Genomic DNA, 26,041 nt, shown 5'->3' with positions numbered 1-26,041 from the left:
TTTTAATCATTGCCCTAACAAGATTCTATGAAGTATCACTTTGGAGAAAATAAAGCATGAAAGTTCTTCAAAAGCTACTGTATGTTCATTCTGAAGAAACAGTAACATTATATAATATAGACTCACATTATATGCTTCTTGGCATCAGATTCCCTCAGTTATACCAGAGAAAAGTCACTTTTTTGTTTCACGTTAGTATGCAAAACATGAACTCTGCCCTGCTCAAAAACACATCCGCCATGTATCAGGTTAATAAATATTTGGCACATTCTGTGGCTGCAAAATAAACATCTATCACACAAGAATACCTAGTCAGTCCTGGAATTACTGGGAGCAGATAAGGCACCCAACATATCTTTTTATATTGACTTTCATTCCCATCAAGTTACTGGATTGTACTCTCTCTGTAGAGGAAGAAATGGGTTGTGAAGCTTAATCTGCATCTATCATCAAAGAGGTATCTTTTCTGCTAGCTATCTCCTCCTTTTTTTCACATCTTTCATTTAACTGTTTATGATTCAGTGAAATGAATCTAAGGCAATCTTCCTTTAGTTTTTATTAATAAATTAGTCTTGCTTTTTTATCACCAGTTTTGGAAGCCTTGGCATCTAAATGTAAAATAAAGCAATAAATCCTTTTTAACTAAATTTGCCAGAGCTCAAACTCAGGGCCTCTTACCAATGTTGGCATTTTAATCTTTTTTTAAAAAAGCTATCAATCTAATTGTAAATAGCATATATAAGCTAAAATTGGGGTAGAGAGAAGAAAATATGGTATATATATGGTTTTATAGGAATACATCGTAATCGTAAAACTGAAAGGCTAGCTCCAATTTTAGGATATTTTGGTGCAATAGATATAATTAAAAAATATCTCTGGGCAAAACTGAAAAGTACAAGCACTGATGTATTAATTAATTTATAAATAATTTATAATTATGTATTAGGTAGCATTAATGTATTACTTGAAAAGATGTACAGAAAATACTCTTTTTTCCAGAGTTAAAATTAATAGACAAACTTGAGATCACATGATAAATAAAAATCACTCAGTGGCAGAGCAAATCTTTCACATGTTGAAAGACTAGATTTAACTTTCTAAGATTGCAAATAACTTTTACCTTAATTTAAAAGAACTGAAATTTCAGTGACAAACACTTTCATTTGGAGCACTGAAGAGATGTTGGCAGCCGGTGAAAACAATGCAGGAATACAGAAATAGTCTCATTTGGAATACACCAATTTTTTAAAAAAGACACATTTGCTTAAAATGTATGTTTAACTAGGGATAAGGTACAAAAGTTCTTTATTATTAGGGAGCTAGTGCCATCTACTGTTATTCAGTGTATCAAACTACAACATAAAACACTGTTCAGTTGGTCTTACTTAAATTACATTTATCAAGGATTGGAGAGTTAAAGAAAAGTCAACATTTAAGAAATCAATAACTAAGAAACGTAACAATAGGAAATGTGTAAAGAAGGCACATAATTAACTGCTGCACTTAGTAAGATTATAAGCATGACCTTATTGTGGGCTGTCATGCCCTTTAGAATTGTAGACCAGGGTCACAGCCTTTGAACATAATGGATAATTTTTTCAGCTGAATCTCATCTAGTTTTGCAACAAATTGCTGATCAGATAGAAGACAAGGAATAGATAGTTGTGTCTCTAATTCTTATAGCAGTATAGAAGGATCACTCCAAAGCAAAAACTTAGAGAAAGTCCCTGCCACACAGCAACTCTGTCCAAAATCATTGTTCCCCCAGTACTGATAGATGTTAGGGCATATGAAATATAAATTGCCTCATTTCCATTGCCTGCCAATACATTTTTCATTTATAATGATGGCATTGGGCTTTAAAGTCCTGAATTGTTAGATCCCAGATAACTGAAGAACCACTCTCATTCATGCCTTCCTGCCCTACCTGGGAGATCAATAAAATAAATCTCTCAGTTGAGTTGCCCCTACCTTGTGGAACTCCATTTTAACAATCATTCTTATCATTAGAAGTACTTCTGAAAAGAATTTTTTCTTGAAAAGTCTGTAATTTCCCAATTGTTTTTCCTTCCTTTTTTCCCTGTTTACATTTTCTTCCATATACTACTTTTCTCTCACTAAGATCTGACCATAGACAGCAGCCTAAAGAAAATCAAAAACTAGGAACTGAGCATGGAAAAGGAAAAAGGAAAAGGAAAAAAGCAACAAGAACTAGAAATTGAAAACAAGAGAAAAATACAAGACACAAGAGAGCTCATATAAAATTGTTGTTGAAACAAAGTTTCATAGAGACAAAAGTTTTCTGATACTTTTTTCTTCCTTTGTGGCAGCAGTCAGCAATTCCTGAGAGTGTATTGCAGGAATAAGCAACCTGGCTTCCTCCAGAAATTTTATACTCTAACTCCCATTAGCTCCAACCAAAATGGTTGGGATTTTTGCCACACAATTCTTAAACTGCATTCCTGCTGAAGCTGCTTGGTAATGAAGAACTTCAATAAAATGGGCTTTCTAAAAAGCTGCTTAGAAAATAGAAAGTTTTTTGTTTTGTTTTTTTAACATCACTGAGTCAAGTTCTGCATTTGTGCTTCATCAGTTCATAGTATCTCCCATACCAAGATAGAAAAGGAAGTAAGATACAATCACAAAAAATGTGTGGCAAACAGACATGTTTTGGTCCTGGTGATGTATACATGATCAGACTCATAGGCCTTTATTAAAATGTTTGATGTCATCTCAAGAAAAAGCTTAAAATTCATACATTTCAGCTTTTGGAAGGCATTGGAGACCCACTTTACCAAACAACTTACTGGGTGACTTTGGGTCACTCACGCTCTCTCAGGGTTGTCGTTGTGGGAATAACAGGAGGCACTTGGTCTTGAAACTCTGAGAAATGGTGGAATGTAAATAACAACAACAGCTACTGTCACAGCATCTACTCAGTATTGTGTAGTTATCAGAGTGTGGTTCTTCCCTTGGATACAGATAGCTACCATTATAATTGGACATGATTTGTTTGTTATAATGCTTTATCTTCCACCATTTCATTGTAAATTTTACTGTTTTTTCTTGCACTGGTTCATATTGATACGTTCTACTCAGGTACAGAATGAAATTAATAACTGGGTATATAAACCTATGAGTTGGGACTCTATATGGATTTTTCACCCACTACAGTTACTCATTCCTTAGTTTGCCTTGTCTTGATTCAGAGGTCTAATATACTGGAAAACTAGATCAGCCTTCTTCCTATTGACTTACTTTCCTATTGTTTAATCAGTAGAAAAGTATATCAGCTAAATTTTGCTAGCCATATTGCTGATCCTTACCCTGCCCCTACTATGTCTATTCTGAATCACTGCTAGTGGTGGGAGTGGTGGGAGGTAATTAGTTAAATTCTCCAGCTTTGTAGCTCTCCCACTTGAGCATGTTACCAGCAGGTGGGGAAAACACTTCCCAATCTCACCATTGCATTAGAAATTGAACTGATACTAGGATAGTCAAGCACTTCTTGACTGGGCTGATTTGTTTGTCTTTCTTCCTAGACCCCATTCTAGTGTGGAAAAAGAGTAAGAATTGTGAATAGGATTGAGTTGCTGACACCCACTCTTGGGGAAAGCACTTTATTTATGATTTCTCTCTCTTTCCTTTCCTTTCTCTTTGTAGCCACTGCTCCTCTTCTTTCCCCCTAAAATCACTCTTACTTTGTCTGTTCCATTACTTTCCTTCTGCTTTTCCCTCCCTCCTCCAATTCTTTTGAGCTGCCTAAAAATATCAAAAATAATAAAGCAGATTTTATGCTTAATTTATCTTATTTAATATTGGCTCAGTGATGGATTAAAAAAAAATCAGACAGCCCACCAATGATTTTTTAACCTGATTATTAAAAACAAAACAAAACAAAACAAAACAAAACAAAACAAAACAAAAAACCCTTTAATCATACTCCATTAATGAAACTAAGCTTCTTTTTTTTTTTGAAACAGACTCCTTCTCTGTTTTGTTTTTAAGAAAAGTACCTTTCATATTTATCTGCTTAAATGTTTATCTGTCTTTTGTTGGTGGTCACAATATAATCCCCTTCTTAGCTAGATTCTTAACATGATTAATGCTTTGGAAATAGAGCAGTTGGGAGAAAAAAGTTTGTGATTGTCAAAACACAATGTACTGCCTCTTATTGGGCTAGAAACACAAAGACTACATTTTTTTTGAGTTTGGTCTGGGAGAGAAAATTGCTTTTCTGTCTCAAATACAGTTAGTGATGCACTTCTACAGTGGCTTCTCATTTAACAATGAATATATTTGGATATATGATAAAATAACTTTAGAAAACAAAAGCCAAAGATGCATGAACTTGCAATGACAACCCCCACTGAATTTTGGAAGCATGTGAATCATGTATGCAAATCTAATTATTAATTGGCTGCCCTCCAGCCTAAGCACTAATATGCTAAAAATGTCCATATTGGCTAGAGGTGATGGAGGTTATAATTTAACATCCCTAAAAAGCCCTCATTGGAGAAAGCTGTAGAATATGGGGACTCTAGAATCAGCACATTTGGAACGGCTACAAAAGTAAAAAAGGAGTTTGGCCACAGAAGCATACTATTTGAACCAGTCTTAAGTTACATCTAAGAGGGGCTTTAGTAATAACTATTGGTCTGTTTTAGCACATTCATAAATTCAGCTAACCAGTGTCTGCAATGTTGACCTGTTGCTTCCAAACAGGATTCTAACCAGGAAAATAAAATGCTAAATTACATAATATCAGGTAGAGCCAAATAGTTAGGCAACAGAAGAGGAAATGTATTAAATACATGTCTGGTTAGTAGTCATATTAACTATGTTTAATTTTAATTAAATGCAAATGCAAGTGAAACACAAATTTAATTTTTCTCCTGGTCACATCAATTGCTTTTTGGAAGGTGATTCCACTTAAATATCTTGGCCCAGAAATAATTGTGCATTTCTGATCTGTTTAAAAAGTTCCAGTAAACAATGATGTCTTCTTAACATTATGGTAAGTGTGTCTTCCTGTACATTTTTCCTTATGCCATTCATTCATTCATTCATTCATTCATTCATTCATTCATTCATTCATTCATTCATTCATTTTTTTAACTGTTTAAACATGCTTTAAACAAAAGTATGGAAGGAGTAGTAATTGAAATGGCCATAAAATGGATTTAAATGCATGTATTTCAAACTAATTAGTTCATTTATTTATTATTTGTTTAAAATTATTTCTGGGGAAGTAATCTCCTGCAGAGCAATACTTTGTATGTACCTCCAGGTAGGATTGCCTTTAACACAGTGGTCTGAGAAATTCTTTCCAGGGAGAGGGAGAAAACCAGACTTTTAATGTCTTAATATTCTTCCTCTTATTGGCTATTGTGACCTATTTAATGCAGATTTGTGGCATCCCACTCTGCTTTCCTGTGGTGGTAGTGGTAAACTCCCACATCCTTGGAAAAGAGGAACCACATTCATACACAGATGGTTTTAAATGATTTTATAAAAGCATGAACCACAATCCAGCAGGTGAAATCTGCACAGGGCATAATTTTCCTTCAACATGTGTCTAATGTGGGTTTTCTTGAACTGTTGACATTTGATATTGCAGGAGATCTTAGTTGCTGCACATGACTGGAGTGGAATTTGCATGATAATTCAAAACATAAAAATGAAAGAATTCTAAATAGTTGAGTAGAAAGGCCTTTATGCAAAACTAGAAACTACCGTAGCTTTGAGTATCACCTCCTGGATAAAACATTTTTACTCAGCTCAAGAGGATTATATTTCTCATTGTGGTGAGAGTTTAGATAGTGTGGTTTACAATTTAAAGGAAGAGGGAAAACTAATGTTGTCTAAAGACAGCATAAAAAGCTTATTTTCTTTTAAGATAATTATCATCAATGTTTATAGTGACTAAACTACAAAGATGAATAATAAACAACACACACAAAAATGCCAGAAGGCAACACCTGAGTTAGATGTGTGTGTTTAATAGCAGTTATGCTTCTTAGGTTACTCTTCTTTCTCTCATCTGTGGAAAGTAGTTTAGTTCACTGCATTGTTTTCATCTTAGGTTCATCTGAAATGGAAGATTTCCTCCCTGTAGCATGGGAATCCTGTTGGACTTTGATCTATTGTTTGTCTATCAACTCTTTGAAAGGGAGTTACAGTGTACTGTGGTTTTAAAGCATGGCAGCTGTTTCTTTTATATTTCTAGCAGTGCCAGCATCTCTATGATCATCACTTCACATTGTTTGCGTTATGGAGTTTCAGCCTAAAACTAGACTTCCAATTTTTTTTGGAAGAAGAAGGATGTTCTAGATCTTCCTGGATGGGATAGAGAATGTTAGCCTTTCCTTTACTTACAAAATATTTGAGGGACATATGTATATGTTATGTCTTTCATTGCACAATCATGTCCTTTGCCTGTAGCTACCCTAACTTCTCTTTGTCGCAAGAGAAAAAGCATGAAAACACATATAGGTAGCTCTCCCTTATCCTTCAGATATGTTGGTGCTATCACTTCCAGAATGCCTCAGGAACTACTTGGGAGTATCACTTCCAGAATTTGGACTGCAGCCAAAGGTAAGCCAAACACATCTGGAGAATGTAAGATTGAGGAGGAAATTTTGAGGTTTGGGGTTTTAGCTTCTGAGCCAGTAAGCCTTGAGGCAAATAAGAACACTACAAATCAAGTGTGTTTGTGTGTGTCAATCTCTCCTTGTGGTAGCCTGGAATTGAATACATTTGCTTGCATTATATTGGTCTAATTCAATTTTGTCTACATTAATGTTCCCTAATTTAAGCACCCCCCTGCAACCCACATCATCACTAATTATTAGGATAACAGGATTTATCCTCCCATGCATTGGGAGAACCTCCATTTGGAAAATGCTACTATCAAAAGCAGTTTTCCAGAATATCAGAGAAGATTTAAAGAATTCTCTTGAATTCAAATAGAATTTCACTTGCCTAATTCACAACAGTGACAATATACTCAGTTCACATATGAACCAGATGCTTTACCTATTAAAGGTGTTAATTTTATATTGAATTATGCTCCAAAATATGGAGTTCAACTGCTTTTGAGGAACTTTGGTTACAACAAATATGAGGAGCTGGTAAGAGAATTATTTTGATAAATTGGAAAAACTTTATTACTCCAGATTTTAAGGTCTGAATTCAAGACACGTGTAATCTATCCATTTTTTAAAAGGAATTTTCTATTAATGAAAGATGATGCAATGTTTCCCTTTGGCACAGATTTCATGATATATTACAATAACATAATGTTTAGTACTTGATATAAGGCCCTAGTTTGTTTATAATTATTTTCTGTTTTCCTTGTTATTATTTGTTATGTTCTTCTGTTTTTTTTCTTTTTTTTTCTTTTTTTCGGTATTTTTTTGTAGTTAGTTGAGGGATGTTTGTATGTATTTAAAAAAAAAACTTTTTTTTTTTTTTTTTTTTTTAAGAATATCAGTGTCAGCCCCACTAGGTAGACCAGACCTGGAAATTAACTCCACAGGAAGGCTAAAACTATTTGTACTGAGATTGGCTACAGTAATGGAATCTTGAAAGTCTGATTGTCCTGTACCTCCTTCCCTTTCCTGAACTCCTGTGAATCAGGGAGGCATCTGCCTGAACTGCTTCTCAATGTTACCTCATTGTTCTGGTCTTAAAAAAAAAAAAAAAAGTTTCAGCCCCCTTTACCTAGGTAATGATTCTTGCATATCTCTATCAAGGTCATCTTCCTTACTCTCTACAACCGGAGAGGAATTGTTCTCATCATACCTGGAGATACTAGGAACTCAGCCCAGGAGTTTTTGAATACAAGGCATGTGTGCTGACACCGATAGATTTATGCACACAATATTATTTCTACTAATCTAGTGACTACTATATATATCACTCTTCTAACTTGTAAAGAGGCACAAAGGTACATTCATAGAACATGGTGGCTTGGTCCCTACTAGTCTCCACGAACAGTCTCCAAACCTTCTTCCCGCAACCCTGTTGTGCTCTCCTACAGTTCCCAAGAAGCCACTGACTATCCTACCAGAGAAATCTTCTGTGTTCCTGATTTACCAGGAAGAAGTAAGTGGAAACCTCCTGTTTTCATTATGCTATTGATGTGTACTAATAGCTAGATCCTTTTCCCATAATATCACCACTGATTCATTAAGAATTCTATATATTTATTATATATACTAAAATCTGAGGCCTAGAAAAAGGCTGAAAATAAAAAGAAAGATGAGGAAGGGACAAACAATTGGTTTCAGAAGTTCACCTCAGTTACTGTCAGCTCAGGAACTATAGCTGCTACCTCAACCCAGGACATCATACAAAGACCAGAACAAGTTTACACAGTCTGTATCTCCATTCTTAAAATAGAATAGAATTTATATCACAACTAGCTTTTCTGACTAGCTTGCTATCCAAATTCACTAGATTCTAGCCTGCTGGCTGTTGTGGGTCCTTTGTCAGCTTTGGAAGAGAAATCACAAATGCCAAAAATGAGAGAAAAATTCCATTTGGTTCCTCATCATTTGATTTCCCTGGGTTTCCACATGTTATCTGGACTGATTGGTCAACTGACTTTCCTTTAATTGTTTCAGAGTCTGAACCTCTTGAAATAGAATTTCTCCCTTCCTCATTCTTAATCTGCCCCAAATATAATTCACTTAAAAGTAAATGACTCCATTCTTGATTTCAAACACTGACTACCCTTTCTGTCTTCCAACACTTTTCAATGTATTTAAAATGAATACGGATTCAATACTAATTATTTTTTTAGATTTATTGGGATGTTAGGATATTATGAGCAAGGGCATAATTATGAGTCTGGAGCCCAAATACTTCCCCTTTCTGGCCAAGAGGCTTGTTTGTTTATTTAGCAAATTTATATGGCTGATCATCTTAACCAGATAACTCTGGGTGGCTAACAGAAACATAAATAAACACAACATAAAATAACAAAAAAAAACAACAACAACCAATTGAAAACATAGTTAAGGCACCCTTAAAATTTAACTAACATCCTAAAAAAGAGCAACACATACCAGAATCCACTAAATTCTGGCCTCAGTGCCTTGGGGAAGATGAGCATAGAGAACTGCCAGTCAATCAATCAGTCAATAATCAGTCAGTCATTGAGTGTCTCAATCAACCTCTTCAGGTCATACTGCCTTCCCAAGTCACAAAATAAAGAATTGTTTGCATACCCCTGGAGTTTTGTGCTTGGCATGGGGACAAATCTCCACTGCCTTTCAAAGTTCTAATGCAATTCTGCATTAAGGATCCTTTACAAAATAATAATAGTATGTGATAAGGATCTGGAAAGTGAGGTGAACCAAAATTCACTTCAAGAAGAGTACAGATTGCCTTTTCAAGCACAAGGCAGTGATACATTACTGTTCCTAAGGCAGCATTTACTATCTTGAAACAACATTTTTTCACCTATAGATACCACACCACTAGCATGAAATACACTGTATAGAAATTACTCAAAACTTAAGAATAGAAATAACAGCAACAGGACTAGAGACCCCCACTGCAGATTACCCAGTCCTACAGTACTCCAAACTTTGCATGGATAAACATGCAGAGAATATGGATGAAAGAAGGGAGTAATCTCTGGTTGCTACTCATGAGTTAGCCATATTTAAAAGTTAGAAACGATGGCAAGAAACAGCAGTATTAACTTGTGTCTGGCCTTGGGAAGAAGTTTCAGTTACCTACTATACATACATACTGCCACTTCCAGGAGTGGTTGGGATAAGCTGCAGTATGTATATTTTAGGTGGCTGGAAACTACCCTAAACAATCGTTTTGCCTAACAGTCTAAGTATCAATCTTCCTCCAGAGCTGTAATAGATATTTATAGTACAAAGTGCCATTCTGATATTTGTCACAGTAGTGCTAGTATAATTTTCATGCCTTACTAATGTCATTCAACAGGAATATCAACAACGATTTGGGATTGCTAGGCAGAATAGAATGGAGCCATGTTCTGACATATCTGAAACTTGTAAAGGCTGATTCTATTGAAAAACTGATCACTCTGGCTAACTTACAGACTTTTTCAATAGTGTGTAAACTCTGTAGAAGCAATAACTAATTTTCTGAAATGTTGTTTCTAGTCTTTTCAGGAGCAAAAGAAATTTGTTTCCCTTGGTTCTCTGTTAAAGATAATAAATGGCAATTGCACAGAGACACATATAAAAAGGTAAGAAATAGGTTCATCCAACTTTTGGAGGAATAGTGTGACTGAGTGACTAGTGTGTATAATCCTTTGCAAATTGCATCTGGATTGAGTCAAAATCCCAGATTGGAACTTTAGACTTGAAATATAAATAAAGTATTTGGATTAATTCACCACAGCCAACATTTTAACAGAAAAAACCTGCATGCTGCATGAAAATGTTAGTGGTCAGTAAATTCAATTACAGCTATAAGGTTTAATGGGATTATTCTTAATATTTAAATAAAATAAATATGAACAAACATAGATATGAACAAACAATATTGATACTTCTGGGTTTCAAAACTATTCTGTAGCACCATAGATTGAAAGTTAATTTATAATGGTATTCAGTCAACACCAAATCGTTTAGACCAAAATATAATCTAAACATTTTTGTATTTAAAACCTTGGAATTTACCTAAGGAAGGAATTATGAGCAAGGAGAAATGGAAGAGACAAATGTTACCTAGGCATACTAGTGTGAAATTCTTCTTTCTTATTCAATAGTTATAAAGTTGGATAAAAAAAAAACCTAAAAAAAAATCTTCAATTTCACCTCCTTGCAGTATGTTGTTAAACTGTTTGGCAATGAGTGGGTGCAGACCAGTCAGATATGATAGAAAGTGCTATTCTTAGCACACTGAGTCAAAAGTAAGTCTAATTAAAATAAGTAGGCCTATAGGACATAGCTTATAAAACTATTTTAGGCTGCAATCTTTTAATTCTTACCTGGAAGTTAGTCTTGCTGAAATGAATGGGATTTGCTTCAAACCAGGTATACTTAAGACTGTACTGCCCATCTTTTAACTGAGATATATTGAGCAAACTATCCTTTTAGTAAGGTAAATCATTAAGTAATGTAAAGCATTAAAGACAATTGCAGATATTCTTCAGAAAACCTTAATTCTCAGTGAAATCTCAGTGAAGTCTCAGAGTAGTCTTAATTTTCAATGAAGTGATTCCTGCTTTTTTACAGTAGTTATTAATGTTGTTTTTTATGTTTCTTCTTTTGTTTTTATCTGTCTTTTTATCTGATTGTTGTACACCACCCAGAGTTGCTTCGGTGAGATGGGCAGCTATGTAAATCTGCTAAATAAATAAGTCAAGCTATGGAATTTTCATCTTGACTAATTATAAAAAAGTACAATTTTCACTTTTTTCTGTTTATTTATTTAATTCTATCCTTACTCTAAGAGAGAGTGACTGGCCTAAAATCACTCAATAAGCTCGGCAGCTGAACAGAGATTAAACGTGAGCTTCTCAGGTTGAAGTCCCAAACTTTAACCACTACACTCTATTGCTTTGTCGTTCTTGTTAGATTTGATTTCCCCCCCCTCCTGTACTTCCTATTTCAAATTAGGATCTGGAAGATTCTGTAAGTCTCAGGCAGGCACAACACCTGCTTCTTTTCCAACTTTTGACTATTTTGACTTCCAGATAATAAAGAAGCCCTTTCAACTGCCTCTGTTCCAAAACTGTCATCAGGTAGTGGCTTTGCTTCCTGCCTCCTGAGTGGGCGAGGTGAAATGATAGAGCTGCCGCTACGAGGAATGGGGGAAAGCACCCTCATACATTTGGCTTTCAGAGAGAGAAGGGTGGATGCAAACATGTTTTCAGGCATCCCTCTTTCACCAAGGTCTCTCAGCAGCCCTGGGCTCATTCCAGCTTGTTCACAAATCACCAGTAAATGACAGGAGACAATGAGACTCACATAAATCACCAGCAAACAGGAAAGGGGGAAGGAAGGATGTGTCACCAACCACAGGAGGCAATCCTGGAGCACCTATGGGTGTTTGAACTGAATGTCAGGTAAAAGGCTTGAGAATTCTTTCTGAATGAAATGCAATTTATAACATATTATTAACAACATGAGTAATACCTTGCTGTATCACTCCATAGATCAATTTAGTTCAGTAGTCTGTGACACGCAGTGGTCAACAAGATATCTTTTGGAAGCTGCTAAGTCCATAAGCCTGGAATGGAGGGAGATAGCCCCATTCCTCTGTCACATCCAAGCAAACTGTAAGCAAGCTGCCCATTATTCAGAAAAATAACAACAACAACAAGAATAATCATTTATTAAATTTGTATGCCGCCCAACTCCCAATGACTCTGGGCAGCTCATAATAATCAAAGAAATTACAATAAAATCAATAACGACAAAAGGTGATAGAGATGAAAATAATAACAGATAAAAGATGATAAAAGATGATACAAGTAATAAACACCCTTCAGTTTTAGCTGCCACTGATATGCCATTATTTTCCTTCATTGCAAATAAAAGAGCTCCAATTGCTACAGTCTTTCCAAATAAGGCAGGCTTCCTCAACCTTAGAAACTTTAAAATGGGTGGACTTCAACTCCCAGAATACTGGGAGTTGAAGGCCACCCATCTTAAAGTTGGTAAGGTTGAGGAACCCTGAAATAAGGAATCTACTTCAGTTTTGGTTGCCCTTTTTGGAAACTTTTCCAGCTGTATAATATTCTTTATTAAGGTGTGATAATCAAAATTGTCAAACCATACTCCTAGTGTGGTCTCATCATAGAACTGTATAAGGGCATTATTGTATTAGTTATTTATATGTTATTAATATACAATTCCATTGTAATAATTCCAGGCTTTTACAGCAGTTACAGCAGTTATTTACATACACTGGACACAAACCAACTGTATATGTTCTTGGACTTCAGTGTTTACTGACTGTAATAGGAAGGGTCATTCATACATTTGACTTGTTACTAAATATTTGTTCAGCTTACTAATATTGATCAATAATTTAGACAAGGGGTAGGCAATCTGTGGTACCCTAGATATTCAAGCACCTCTCACCATTGACTATCCTTCCTAGGGTGCTGGAAGTTGTCATTCAACAACACTGTTTACCCTGGATTTAGAATATCAATTAAATATATTTATGGCATAGGGATTATATATTAATTTGTTTGCTATTTGATTTGTTAGATTTATATCCTGCAGTTCCTCCAGGAACTCAAAGCAGCATACAAAATACTTCTCCATTTCCCCCCCTCCTGTGAGGAAGGTTGTATAGAGACAGTGACTTGCCCAAAGTCATCCTTTGAGCTTTCACAGCTTGAGGCTGATTTGAATCTGGACCTTTCAGTTCCTTGTCCATTGCCATAACTTGTACTCCAGAGATGGATTTAATTGCAAAAATAAGTCAGATTAGTTAATTTCTTAGAAACATTATAAGCTATATGAGTTCTATCAAAAATTGTTCATAAGATTAATATGCCTTCTCCCAAAATTGGCCATTTTTCCATTTTGGGGATAAAGGGGCTCTTTAACCCTCTTCATACATGCAAAGAGTATGTCAGAATGTTAGGTCTGCCCATTACAGTAACATCAATAAATAAAATGATGTCCCTTATGCATCAGGAAGGTCACAAACATAAGATTTGTGACTGCTGAGCCTAAAAATATTGCCCACTCTTGGATTCAATTATATGAGTGGAACTTCTTTGATTAGAGAGAAGACACCATCTGCATTTATTGGTGATTGGAAGCCCCTTATGCACTTTTTGTGTAAACATGAAAAAAAAATGAATTCATGATTTATGATTTTGATGATCAGACAGGATAGATTATAGAAAGAAGAGTGATATGATTTAGCATTACAGAGAAAGGTTAAAACATATTTGTACTTCTAACTGCTGTGAAGAATATCAGAATCCGCTTCTTTATATCTTTTTTTTTCTTTCCTATTTTTCCTCAACGTTTTTTCTTTTCTTGCACTTTTTGCTTTTTACTGATTTTTCCTTTTTCTTTCTTTATATTAGTTTGTGTCAGTTTTTATCTTCTTTTTTAAAAGCTTTAATAAAAAATTTATATGTGTGCATGTGCACACACACACACACACACACACAAAACACATACAATTTTCTGAGTGGAAACACAGGTGTTGTAACTTGCCCCAAGGAGATCTGTTATTCCTGCAGAGCTTTTTCTATTAATTGAGACTCCTTTATTTCTCAGTTCTCTGGCTTCGAATTTTCTGGCACCTGCCTACTTATGGACTTGGTAAACCCTTCTTAACTTAACTTGAAATGTTATTTTGAACTGTTTCAAGTTAAACAACTACTTGGCTATAAGGGAGGATCTCAGTAAGATACAGTTGGTATGAAACTGGCAGCAGAGGAAGTAAATAATATAAGTTGTCTACAGTTTAAGAACATGGACAAAACAAGAATGCTGGAGAAAACTAAGACTATGTTTCTCAAATTAACAATTCAGTAAGGGCTGAAAAGAAAAAAAAAACCTCAATATGGAGATAGCAAAGGCATGATTTGTCCTCCTGGTCATTTGTATAAAAGAAATACTTTCAGGGCAATAATGCAAATTTGGGTGAAATTTTACTTAGTAATATATGGACATCTATGGTCACCCAAAAGAATATTATATAAGAAAGCAGAAGAAAAAAGTTTATTGAAAAAAATAGCATACATGACGATAGAGTATAAAGTGAAGCAAGTGAATGAGATTCACAGTATTAGTATTAAACATTTGTTCCTTCTTCTTACTGTCCCCAGTTCCTGTTTAGGAATGATCCATCAATATTTGAAATAGAAACATCTTCTTTCTTTTGTCAGCTTGACTTCTACTGTATTTCCTGTCTGGAAGGAATTTTGCCAGGTATGTGCTTGACACTATGTTGCCATGGAAAGTCTGTGATGAGATAATGTGTAATCAGCCTACTTTAAAACTGCCATCAAACTTAATCAAGAAATCCTTTATACCAGTGTTGCTCAACCTCAGCAACTTTAAGAAGTGTGGACTTCAATTCCCAGAATTCCCCAGCCAGGATACTGGCTGGGGAATTCTGGGAGTTGAAGTCCACACTTCTTAAAGTTGCTGAGGTTGAGAAACACTGCTGTAGAGGAAAGACTTTGCTTTGAGAAACCATTAACTTTTCAATTATGAGATTTGCCTTACAAACTCAACTGCTATCAGCTCTACAAAAATAGCATATTCTGCCATATAACTGACCCAAATAGTATCAACTTTGTAAAGAGAATGATTTGAATTGAAGCCTAAAAAATAAGAAGAAATTTATTTATATAGTAGCTTAGTAACAAATGGTACCTCTCTTATTATTTACACATAAATCAGTTCATTCAAATGATTTGTAATATAACTGACATTCATAAACAGTAAGCCAGCTGCTTTTTAAAATCCTATTAGTCATATTCTTAATAATCTACCTGAACTGGATTTGTTTCCACTAGTCAAGAGGACAAAGCTTCATTCTTACTACTGAGATCAACTTATACTTCACTGTTTCTTTGCTATAACTTGTTTGCAAAGTACTGGCTTAAGAAAATACACAGTAATAACAGTCCATCATATATAACATGATCCCAACCTTCATAAGCATTTCACTAACACTGATTAAATGACCTGACATCTTAATAAAACTCTATAGATGACTTCATTAAAGTAATTAGCTCATCCACATATCCTCCCTCCCCCAGTTCTGAGATCATTTTTTGTTGATTAATTTGTTCATTTATTTATTTACTGTATTTGTATGCCACTCATTTTGGCATGTGCCAAATTGGAAATTGACAATCAGAAAAATTATTTTAAAAAAACCTAAATAAAAATAAATAAATCAGTTGAAATGTAATAATAAAAATGTCAATAGTATCATAACTTAGGATATGTATGTAGGCGTATGTGAACGTGTATGTGTATATCCACCGTTGCATTCCAACATTCAACGCATGCCTTCCTCTTGGAAAAGCCAAGTCCCACTGAAATGCACCAGGAGAACAAATCTCTATAAGGAGGGAGTTCCAAAGGCACCAGGACAGTGATTGAAAATGCCAATTTCCTAGGTCTTGTAAGAAACATTCTCAGATAAATGGGACCTGGAGGGAATTTTGGGAGAAGGGTTGTGGTTTGGTCAGGAGAATATCAACCTTCATGAGGCTGATATTCCCCTGCCTCCAAAAAGGAATAGCTGCAGCAGCAGAATGAATTAAATGTAGTCCAGGAGTGGTGGAAAAGAGCTGTTTTCTCCCTTCTTCCCAAAGGGACCAAAGAATGCAGGAGGTGCCTGTGGCCACCCTATGTGTGCCTGAAAGTCACTATCTTGCAGTCAGTGAATTAGCCCAGTTAACCTCTTGGTCTGGGAGAAGAAATTGTAGCTGGGCACTGAAACCTGGCAGGAATCTGGCTTAGCTGGGAGGTGTATCCTACATGGCTCCATTGCCCTATGAATTGTGAATGGCAGTCAAGCAGATGATACTGAGGGCAGGCTGGGAGGACTTTCACCTCTTCTACAAGCCCTCTCCTCCAGCTGCAGATTATTCCATAACCAGACAAACATCTACTCCTTGTGGGGCCTGGCTAGCTCAATTCAATCAAGCCACTAGCCCAAAGGAGGAGATGATTCCAAACTCCCTGCCATTGCCTTAATGGTTATGGAAAATAATTCATCTCTTGAGTTTCTGACAGGTGGGCTCAGCATGCTCTTCCTGACTACCTGCAGAGAAGAGCTTAGTGTGCTTTTGGTAGAGCTTCTTTCTATAACTGCATCTCCTCCCTTGCTGCAAATTTGGCTCTCAGCTTTGACTCTAACCTTCCACCCTTTTCAGTTTACATTGAACCAGAACATCTGGCTAACTTAATAGAAGAGCCATATTTTTTCTAAGCTGAATCTTGGAAATCAGAAGAGGGCAAGGTTGAGATCATTCCTCCTTATCACAGAGAACTGCTGCTTGAACCACACAGTATTTTCTAGCTAGGTGACTTGAGTGCACATACCATGGAAAATCAGAGGAGGCAGCTTCAAATGGATCCTGCCCAGGCTTTGGAAAGGAGAAGAGCAGAGAAGCCTTTTTTGTTAACTTTCTGTTAAATGCTGAGCAGGATACGCTTTTCTTTTACTTAGGTCCCAAGATGTTCTTTGGATCTGGCTTATTTTTGGTTAATTTTTGTGATTTAAAAAAAAAATTATTTTAAACCACTGGGTGCCTTCAGTAGTCAGCCAAATAAATAAATAAATACATAGTTACAAAGTAGAGAATATTGATAATAGAATTACTATTTTTAAACCAATGTTTTGATGAACCTGCAATATTGTGGAAGTTGCTCTGTGGTTGAAATTTGAGTTTGATCAAAGCATTTCCAGTTATTTATTAATTTTGAGTTCCAACATTGTGAGATATTTCTTTTTTACTACTGAGAGCGACTGAGGTAGAAATAAAGACAGTGTCAATGTCTGAAACAGACAAAAGTGTAGCAGTTTCTCTATAATGAAATCCAGTTGAATGGATGATATGAGACAAGCCATTGTATTCTTTTACTTCATATTCAGCATGACATACAGTACTGATTTTTAACATGAAGTCTGAAACTTAAATGTTGTCACTTAATTATGGGAACAGAGAATAAAAGAACACACTCTCTGGATATCCTATGTGAATGCAACATATGTATATTTCTTTATGGGTACTTATATCATTTATGAGTGAATAACTATGTCTTTTCATGGGTGAATAGTCATATCTTTTTTCTGAAATGGCTAAAAACAGCTGGAATATTTTCAGTAGAAAATTAACTATGCATGCATGCTTCAACAGTAATTCAGAAGTGCTTTGGATTACATGCAAGCATAATGTCTCTGTACTATTCATCAATTTATTTTAGGACTCCTTGTGAGCCTGAAAAAGTTGTGGCACCTTTAAGAGCTGGATTAACTCTTTAAAGCAGCTCCAGTTTTCTTTTCAGCCTCATATGGAGGTCTGGAAAAAAATGCATTGTTTCAATGAATAGCACATAAGTATGCATAGCCCTAGAAGGTGCTATGGGAAAGAATTATTCCTTCCTGTCCCATCCAGATCTCCCTTCAAATAGATGTTTCGCTTAGTTGGGTTGTACCTATCTACATGCTTCACTCTCCCTCTGCCCTATAGAATCTGTGAGGAATTACTTCATATTGGAATCTGTAAAATGGCCATTTATGTACCACTCATAAATGGAAATGACACATATTTGCACATGCTAATTTTTGTGTGTATGTGCAAATGTAAAAATCCCTGCCATAATGCAAAGAGAAATTCAGCACAACTCTTCATAGTTAGAATGATTAGTCAAGTGTGATGTATGAGCTCAGTCCCTGATACATTTATCAACTGCTGCTGTGCCCCTTCAAGAACTCTGCTGTTCAGTCTTACTGTTCTTTATATTTAAACTAGATATGGATTAGATAGGTCTTGAAATAGAACAGCATTCTCAATTATGTCACCATTCAGATGTGTTAGTTTTTAGCTCCCACCGTACTAATTCTGGATGAGAATTAGAGGAGTTGAAATCCAGCACATCTCTGAAGGCTCAAAACTGGTGAATGTGCTATAAATTGAACTTGAGATATCAAGTTGTTACTATTTTTACAATATGACCTTTTCTTTTTCCTCCTTTATGCAAGACAGAATTCCCTTTCTCAAGCTGGTGAAGAGGAAATGCCAGATTTCAGGTAGGATTGGACTTCAGCTTTCATCAGCCACTGCATAGTCAGTAATAACGATAAGATGAAAACTATAACACAACAACATGTGGAAGATCACAGACTTGTCATCCCATTTTAGTTAGTGATAACTATATATAAATATAAATATGTAAATGTTTTTACTAATTTCAAACAGTGCCTCTCTTAAATAAGGCATAAGGTAATCTTAGCTTCAGCTAACACCTAAAGTATAGTTCTTTTCTCCCTTTTTGTTGCAAAAAGTAGCAAAAAGTTGGAACATTGGCAGGTAAGAGCTAAAAGACAGTACATCCCTGCCATCTAGTGGAGTTAAGTTTTGAGCTATGAAATTATTATTCATTACTGTTAATTGATGTTACAGTATAACAGATTTCAAACATTTAATATTTTAATTCAATAAAGCAAAGTCTAAATCATATGGGGATATCGTAAACATCAACAAATGTGAAAACTATCTTTGATGTAGTAAAACTTGGACTTTAGGTGAAAAATTCAGTAAATTTCTCCAAATTCGTTGAAAAAGAGAGGGTTTTCAAAAAAGTACTCTTTAATAAGGTTTGAAAATGAACATTGCAGTAAAACAGCATATCTCCACAATGTTACCTTTGTTGCAATTCATTCTGTTTTACTTTTTCAACTTATTTTACAAAAATAGCAATGACAACAAAATGCTATGGTTATCCTAAGTGTGCTGTTAATGTTGAGCTGGAATAGTCAGGGCTTAAAGTGTGGACAGGATTGATTATTCTCATTATTATTTGTTAATTTATATCACACTTTTTTCTCAGGCAGTTTACAGGAGGAACTCCCTTCATTATATTCCTTAAAAAATAGTCCTATGAAGTAGGTTGGGCTGAAAGTGATCAGCTCAGTCACCAGCAAGTTTCCATGGCTGAAGGAAGACTTGAACCTATGTCTCTCCCCAGTCCTAGTTGGTCAGTTTCACAACTATACCACACTGGACCTTTAGCCCTTCAGCCTGCTTTCAGTCCGGCACTGGGGTGTGACCTGTTGTTTTTGAAAAAGTCATCCTTAGGTCATATTCACATTTCCCTTCCTTCCTTGATCACAAAATGGTTTCTTTTCACTTAGGGTTAGAAAAATGTATTTTTGCATTACAGGGCATGGCTTTCAGATATTCCAGAGGGTGAGCCTCTCAAATACTTTATTAGCTGTCTATCTTCATTTTATGCATAAGATATTTTGAATCAGAAATGTAGGTCTGCTTATTTTATTTGAAGGATTTTTGCCTTGCCTTTCAGAGAACATTTGTGAAGTCTTTGTGCTATGAGTTGCAACAGATCAGTGCAATCAACAACTTCTATATTATACTGTCCATACTCATTGCAAGCTACTACAGAAGGGAAATATGCAGCTTGACACCCTCCTACTGATTGCATATCACTGTCTGCTAAATGCTATAAATCAGTACAAATTTTCAAATACTTTGGTTGCTCAGCACTTTTCAGAAATGAGGTTTCTTTCCCTGTCTTACTTCACTATAGGTGAATGCACATTCTTCTAGTGTCTGGGGTTTGGGAGGGGGGGGGGTCTCTTTGCTGACTAGACAGGCTGGTTGCAGCGCTGCTCATTCACAGCTCATATTTCTTTCAGCCAGAGATAATCCCTTAACAGATGCCATGCTAAATGAAATCCAGCAAGCCTGCAACATTTGCATATTTGAAAGAGAAAACACAATCAGGGGAAAAAATGATCTGAAAAAATCATAGTTCCCTAAAACATTCTACTTATTGTACCTTCCTAGGTAGCAGATTATATCTGTGAATGATTTGGACTGATTGGGATTTTGGGAGAAAGAACAAGGTTAAAATCCTCTTTCCTATCCCATAACAAGATCTGAACTTACATCTGGATTCCTATCCTCTTATATTTGCAACTAAATGCCCTTTATCCAACTGCTAATTGCCTGCTTGGCATCATATCATTGTTCCCACACTATTCAAATTTGGTACCTGCCTAATGTATTATATTACAGCCTTCATCATCCCCAGCCAATACATTATGTAGGACATTATGTTTTTGCCTGCTTATCATAATGGCATAATGTTGGAAAAGTTTCATTTTCATTGATCATTTGAAAACAGCTCCAGAAAGGATAGGTATATTTAAATGTGTGCATGGCTGATATACTTTCTTTATTATGTTTGTTGCATTTCAAGAGTTTACAAGAGTAAATGTTTACTTTGCAAGGAAAATCATAATGCTGGTGTAAAATCTGAATATTTCAAGTAATAGATGTTTCAGAAAAGTGATGGAGGAAAAAGTAAATGGTTGATTTGATTGATTGCACTGAAAGAATGCATGTTTCTATTGCCTGAGGACTTCCACAAATCCTGGATGCAGATTATTTGAGGCAGGAACCAAGAAGCTATGGAAATCAAAATGAAAAATACAAGGCTATTGAATATGAAATGGAAGGTTCAAAGGATGCGTTGGAAAGTTTGCTTTCCAGTCTTGACAATTCTCCATTGTCTTCAACATTTTAGCTTTTGTTAAAAAAGATTTAGCTACCACTAGATGGCAGTTGTGTTTGCCTTTTATATTTAGCAGGGCTTTTGATTGTAGGTAGTTTAGTGTTTTAACAATGATTTAATCTTCCTGTCTGCTTGTTATAAAGATTATAACATGAACAGTAGTAGAGGGGGTAGCAAAGTAGGATTGTAATACAGGAATATCAGGTGATTAGCTTGTCCCTAAATCTCTTGCTCTTCTATCCTGATGAAATAACATGGGTAAATGTAGCCCCTATAACATTTTTTCCTACAGTACAGTTCATGTTTCATGAAATAGGTGCACAGCTGATGCTCAGTTGGCATGATAGATCCAGTTAAAGACTGCTACAAAATCTGGAAGTGTTGATAACCACACATATTTTACACCATATGTCTATGTATCATTTGGCCGTAGCAGCTGTCAGTAGTGTTCAGCAGTTGTTCATATGTAATGCTGAATAGCTTGATCACTTACATCATTACCTTTGATCATGTGATTAGTATGCCCAGTGCAAGTATGTATGTTCATGTCACATACACAAGGTGTGTGTACTGGAGGGGTGGGGGAGATGCTGGATTGGGTTAATAGGTCTTGGCCCTATTTCCATCTGCTTTGTGGATATTTTGCATGTATTGTGTTGTCTCTGCACAGTTGGAACCGGAGAAACCACCTTTGCTCTGTTAAACTGATAAATGTTTGGAGTCTGGATTCATGATGCTTTTTGCTCTTGTGCACTCAGAATGCTTCAGTAATCCCTTCCTGGATAGTCAGGAAGAAATCTAATACAGACCAAGAGATTTGTGTAAATACAGCTAGTCCTCAAATATACGGTCTGCATATATAAACTCATGTTTTGGAATCATTTTTTCCTCCACTGGACAGTGTTCCCTTAGAATGGGTGAGCAGCTGAATGCCCTGAGGCTGTAACTAGTCAATGAAGCTTTTTTTTTTTTTTTGGTAAACGTTTCCAAAACCTAGTAACGGGATTGCTGAAAAAATTGAGGCACAATACACAAGAAAATAGTAACATAAATTACATTTTACAGAATTTAAAAAAGAAAGAAAACTCCTAACTCCACCCCGTGCTAAAATAGGAAAAGAAAAATAGAATTTCAGCCTGATCCAAGGCCGTGATTTAACCATGTTGATTTTATATCCGTGCCTATGTCTGTCTCTACCACAGTGTTATGTGCAGTGCCTGGCCACAAAAGATAGTTCTCTGTTGTCCCCCTGTCTCTATTTCTGATAACCTCTTCTTCTGTCTCTCTTTCTCTCTTTCCAGCTGGTGGTTTTTAGTGCCAGGTTGTGTGTAACAAGGCTCCCCTGATCCATATCCTTATTGTAGATGAGGTGACAAACCTGCAGGTATAAATGGAGTTTGGGTTTGTTTGGAAAGGTGTCTCCTCTTCTCTGAGATACACCCATCTGAGTTTTGAATTTAACACCAGCTGCAATCCCAGGGCAGGGCTGGATGGGGTGACCATTTTCATCCAGGAAGTCCTAACAACAATTTTCAGATGCTCTGCATCACTGTAATGGTATGTGGGAAAGGCTTTGGGAGACTGGGCGAAGAGATGCTGCCAAAGGAATGGTCAGATAAGAGACAACATAGCCCCCAGATGGACAGTGGGTGGAGCAAAAGGCTCAGAAGAGACCTCCCTAGTTTCTAGGTCTGTAAAGGAGATGGGGGCAGAATGTACTTTCAGACTTGCAAGATTGATGTTGGCCTCACAAGGTAAACCAGATAAGAATCACAACCAGATGAGCTAATTCTACTTTATTGTAAAGCTACATTGACAGAATGGGGTGGAACAGACTTAAACCAACCATGAGAAATCTAAGTGGTTGTGGGGGTCTGGTTCTTCTGGGCCAAAGGTTCTCCATTTTTGACTCTGAGTGGGATGGCACTTCCCTTACAGTTTGCACACTTTGGGGGTCTCCCTGGACTCACACCTCCTACTCAAAGAATAGATGGCAGCTGTGAAAGGAAGGCCTTTGCACAGATTTATCTGGTGGGTCAATGCCTTTTCCTAGACTTGGGAATCCTTTGTCAGTTTCATTCATACCTTTGTTACCTAATATGTGGATTGTTGCAATGCAAGCTACATAGGCTGCCCTTGATGGCCACTTACAAGCTACAGCAAAGTCCAGAATACAGTAGCACAAGTAGCGCATAGGCATATGAAGCACACATGTGACGCAGTGGGCCCACTTCATGTCCCATCCATTCATCAGTGTCATCTGATAGGACCTAGAAAACATGTCTTCTCTTTTGCAGCATCTTTCCTTTGGAACAACAAATTCCTCAGAGATTCAGATAGCCTGATTCTACAAGTCTTTAAACAATCTCTGAAAACCTGAGCTGGGTGGCTTTATAAATCTAAATTATAAAAAAATAAGAGAGACACAAGATCACGTGCTTGTTCCAGAGTTCTGAACTGCTTGCTACTTGCAGGGCAAGGTCTTGAAATTAGGCTCTCTCCCTACTTTAAGCAGAAAGGGAAGAGTGATTTTTTTGGGGTGGTAGTGGTGGTGGGATTACTTGTATTGGCTATTGGCCCTGTACCATTTGATGAAGAAAGACCCCTGCTTTTGGTTGCATATGTGTAATGCTCCCACCCAAAAAAGGCAGTCTTTTTCTAGTTACCCAGGACTTGATAGTCTGAACTATTTCTTCTTCTTTCTACTTTACAATGTACAAACATATTTGGCATCATAACTGCTTAGTCTCAACAATTACACTCCTCTCTTCTGCCATTCTCAGGGAAGCCCATTCCATTCATGTGCTTGGTGCTGGACCTGTGGATGCAGATTTTAAGCCCTCACAACCCACAGTGCTTCAAAATAATCTTTGCAGTTGACATATCTATATCTATATCTATATCTATATCTATATCTATATCTATATCTATATCTATATCTATATCTATATCTATATCTATATCTATATCTATATCTATATCTATCTATGTGTGTGTGTGTGTGAGAGAGAGAGAGTATGAATGCAGTACTATGGAATGAAGCCAGCAAAGTTCATTTTCCAGAAAGTTGAAAATCCACACTACTAGAATTTTGTGATGGGGGAAGTTGCTGTGATAATTTCAGCTGATCCTACCTCCAGATAAGGGTATATGGGGAGCTAGGAAGAAAGAACCATGATTTCATGCATGAAATAACACTCAGGAAGGAAAGAAGAGACACCTTATTTTTTTTCATTTTATTTCTCTTCAAATGGTTACGTGGTGGCAGAGAGACAATGGGACTATGTCCTGGTCTAAAGGGCATCTTTCCAAAGGACTCTCTCAATCCTGGCAGTACTATTAATGGTCAGTCCTATCACTGTGATCCCAGGACTAAGCCCTGAACCAGTCAACATGGAAAATGTAGTGAGTGCTCATCCACTCCTTTTTGGGCAAGAGAGAACCAGAATAATCAAGTTGCTGTTGGATTTCTCTCCAAGTTATGACTTGACTCAGGATCATTCAAATTTGGTTTGCAACCCAGAACTGAATTTTGGAATAAATGCAATATCCAAGTGAGTTTCACATCTAGCTTCAAGAATCTCCTGCAGTTCTAATTATGATAGAAAGACTCTGATGCCATCATGTACATTTTTACTATGCAAATTTGTAAAAACAGTAAATATATTATTTAAAAAATTGAAGTGCATTTAAGCTTCCACTTAAAACAAGTCATGGTCCTTGCCAATGTTTATGTAATGCTCTAAGGCCATCTCTTCTACAAAGTATAAACAAACATCTGGAACAGCTGCAGATTCCATATGTTTATTTATTGAACATGCAGGAGGTTAGGAACTGCTAATTAATTTTTGTCTTGAAAGTTTGCATCAACACATTCCCCTGGGATTAAAGCCACATTTCAACCAGGAATGAAGATGTTTGAATAGGCTTTAACTGCTGTGAAGCCAAAACTGATATATTAATCTGTTTATTTGAAAGCAGTTGCACTGATTCAAATCAGAATGCTCAAAGGAAATTGTTCAAGAAGCACAGTGATATTGGTTCATGCCACCTATTCATAGCAACAGGGATCTGATATTAAATTCCTAAATATACCACTGTGTGGTATTTTTCATGTGGAGGTTATCAATTTGGGATAGACTGGTTAAAGAAAGGGAGTGTGGAAAATAGCAGCTGTAACCAGATGTAGCTGTGGCTGTATTCATAGTAGCATTGCATGCAATGCTATTATGAATACAGCCACAGCTACATCTGGTTACAGCTGCTATTTTCCATACTCCCTTTTTTAAATAAGTCTATCCCAAATTGATAGCCTCCACATGAGTGTGGATTGAATGAACAAACAGGGATTTCAAACAAAAATTAAACAAAACAAATCAAGAGAGGGATTTTGTTTGCTTTTTAAAAAAATTTCAACAACACAGAAATGGTAGCAATGGCTCTTGTGACTTGTAGGCCATGTTTGTTTTGCTTCCTGAACATCAAAAGAACTATACACAGTTCAAATATAGACTGATTGCCTTCTTAGAAGAAAAGGTGAAGCAGCTAGAAGCCAAACTGTCTACCTGTTCCCCCTACCCCAGCATATCAGAAAAGATGACGAATTCTTAGAATGGGCACAGGAAGCACATCCAGAAGGCCAATGGTATCAATGGTTCCAAGTGGAAGGACAGAGAGATGGAGGAAGCCTATCAAGAATATTTCTTTTTCTTTGGAGCTTCTAAGTAGATTCCAGGTCCTCCTTGTTCATAATGTTTTGAGTCACTGGATGAAAAGCA

General features: G+C 36.3%; 1 long non-coding RNA gene across 3 annotated transcripts in view; it reads left to right on the top strand.

Annotated features, from left to right (window-relative positions):
* Positions 1-1,047: 1,047 nt before the first annotated feature.
* Positions 1,048-26,041, top strand: part of LOC112542175 (uncharacterized) — a 35,970-nt gene continuing 10,976 nt past the window's right edge. Inside the window, exons 1-5 of one of the 3 annotated variants that reach the window (XR_015794575.1) lie at positions 1,048-6,597; positions 7,758-8,109; positions 10,155-10,240; positions 14,807-14,909; positions 18,713-18,756. This is a non-coding gene — a long non-coding RNA (uncharacterized LOC112542175). Of the gene's footprint in view, positions 8,110-10,154; positions 10,241-14,806; positions 14,910-18,708; positions 18,757-26,041 lie in introns of all 3 variants that reach the window. The other 2 variants (XR_003086008.2, XR_015794574.1) reach the window with 2 other exon arrangements.

This window comes from Python bivittatus, unplaced genomic scaffold (assembly GCF_059951505.1).
Source record: "Python bivittatus isolate LINGU-HERP-01145 unplaced genomic scaffold, Pbiv_v1 ctg000070_np1212, whole genome shotgun sequence".
Lineage (NCBI taxonomy): Eukaryota > Metazoa > Chordata > Lepidosauria > Squamata > Pythonidae > Python > Python bivittatus.
Note: the sequence above shows the minus strand (reverse complement) of the source record. Positions and strands in the feature narration are given on the sequence as shown.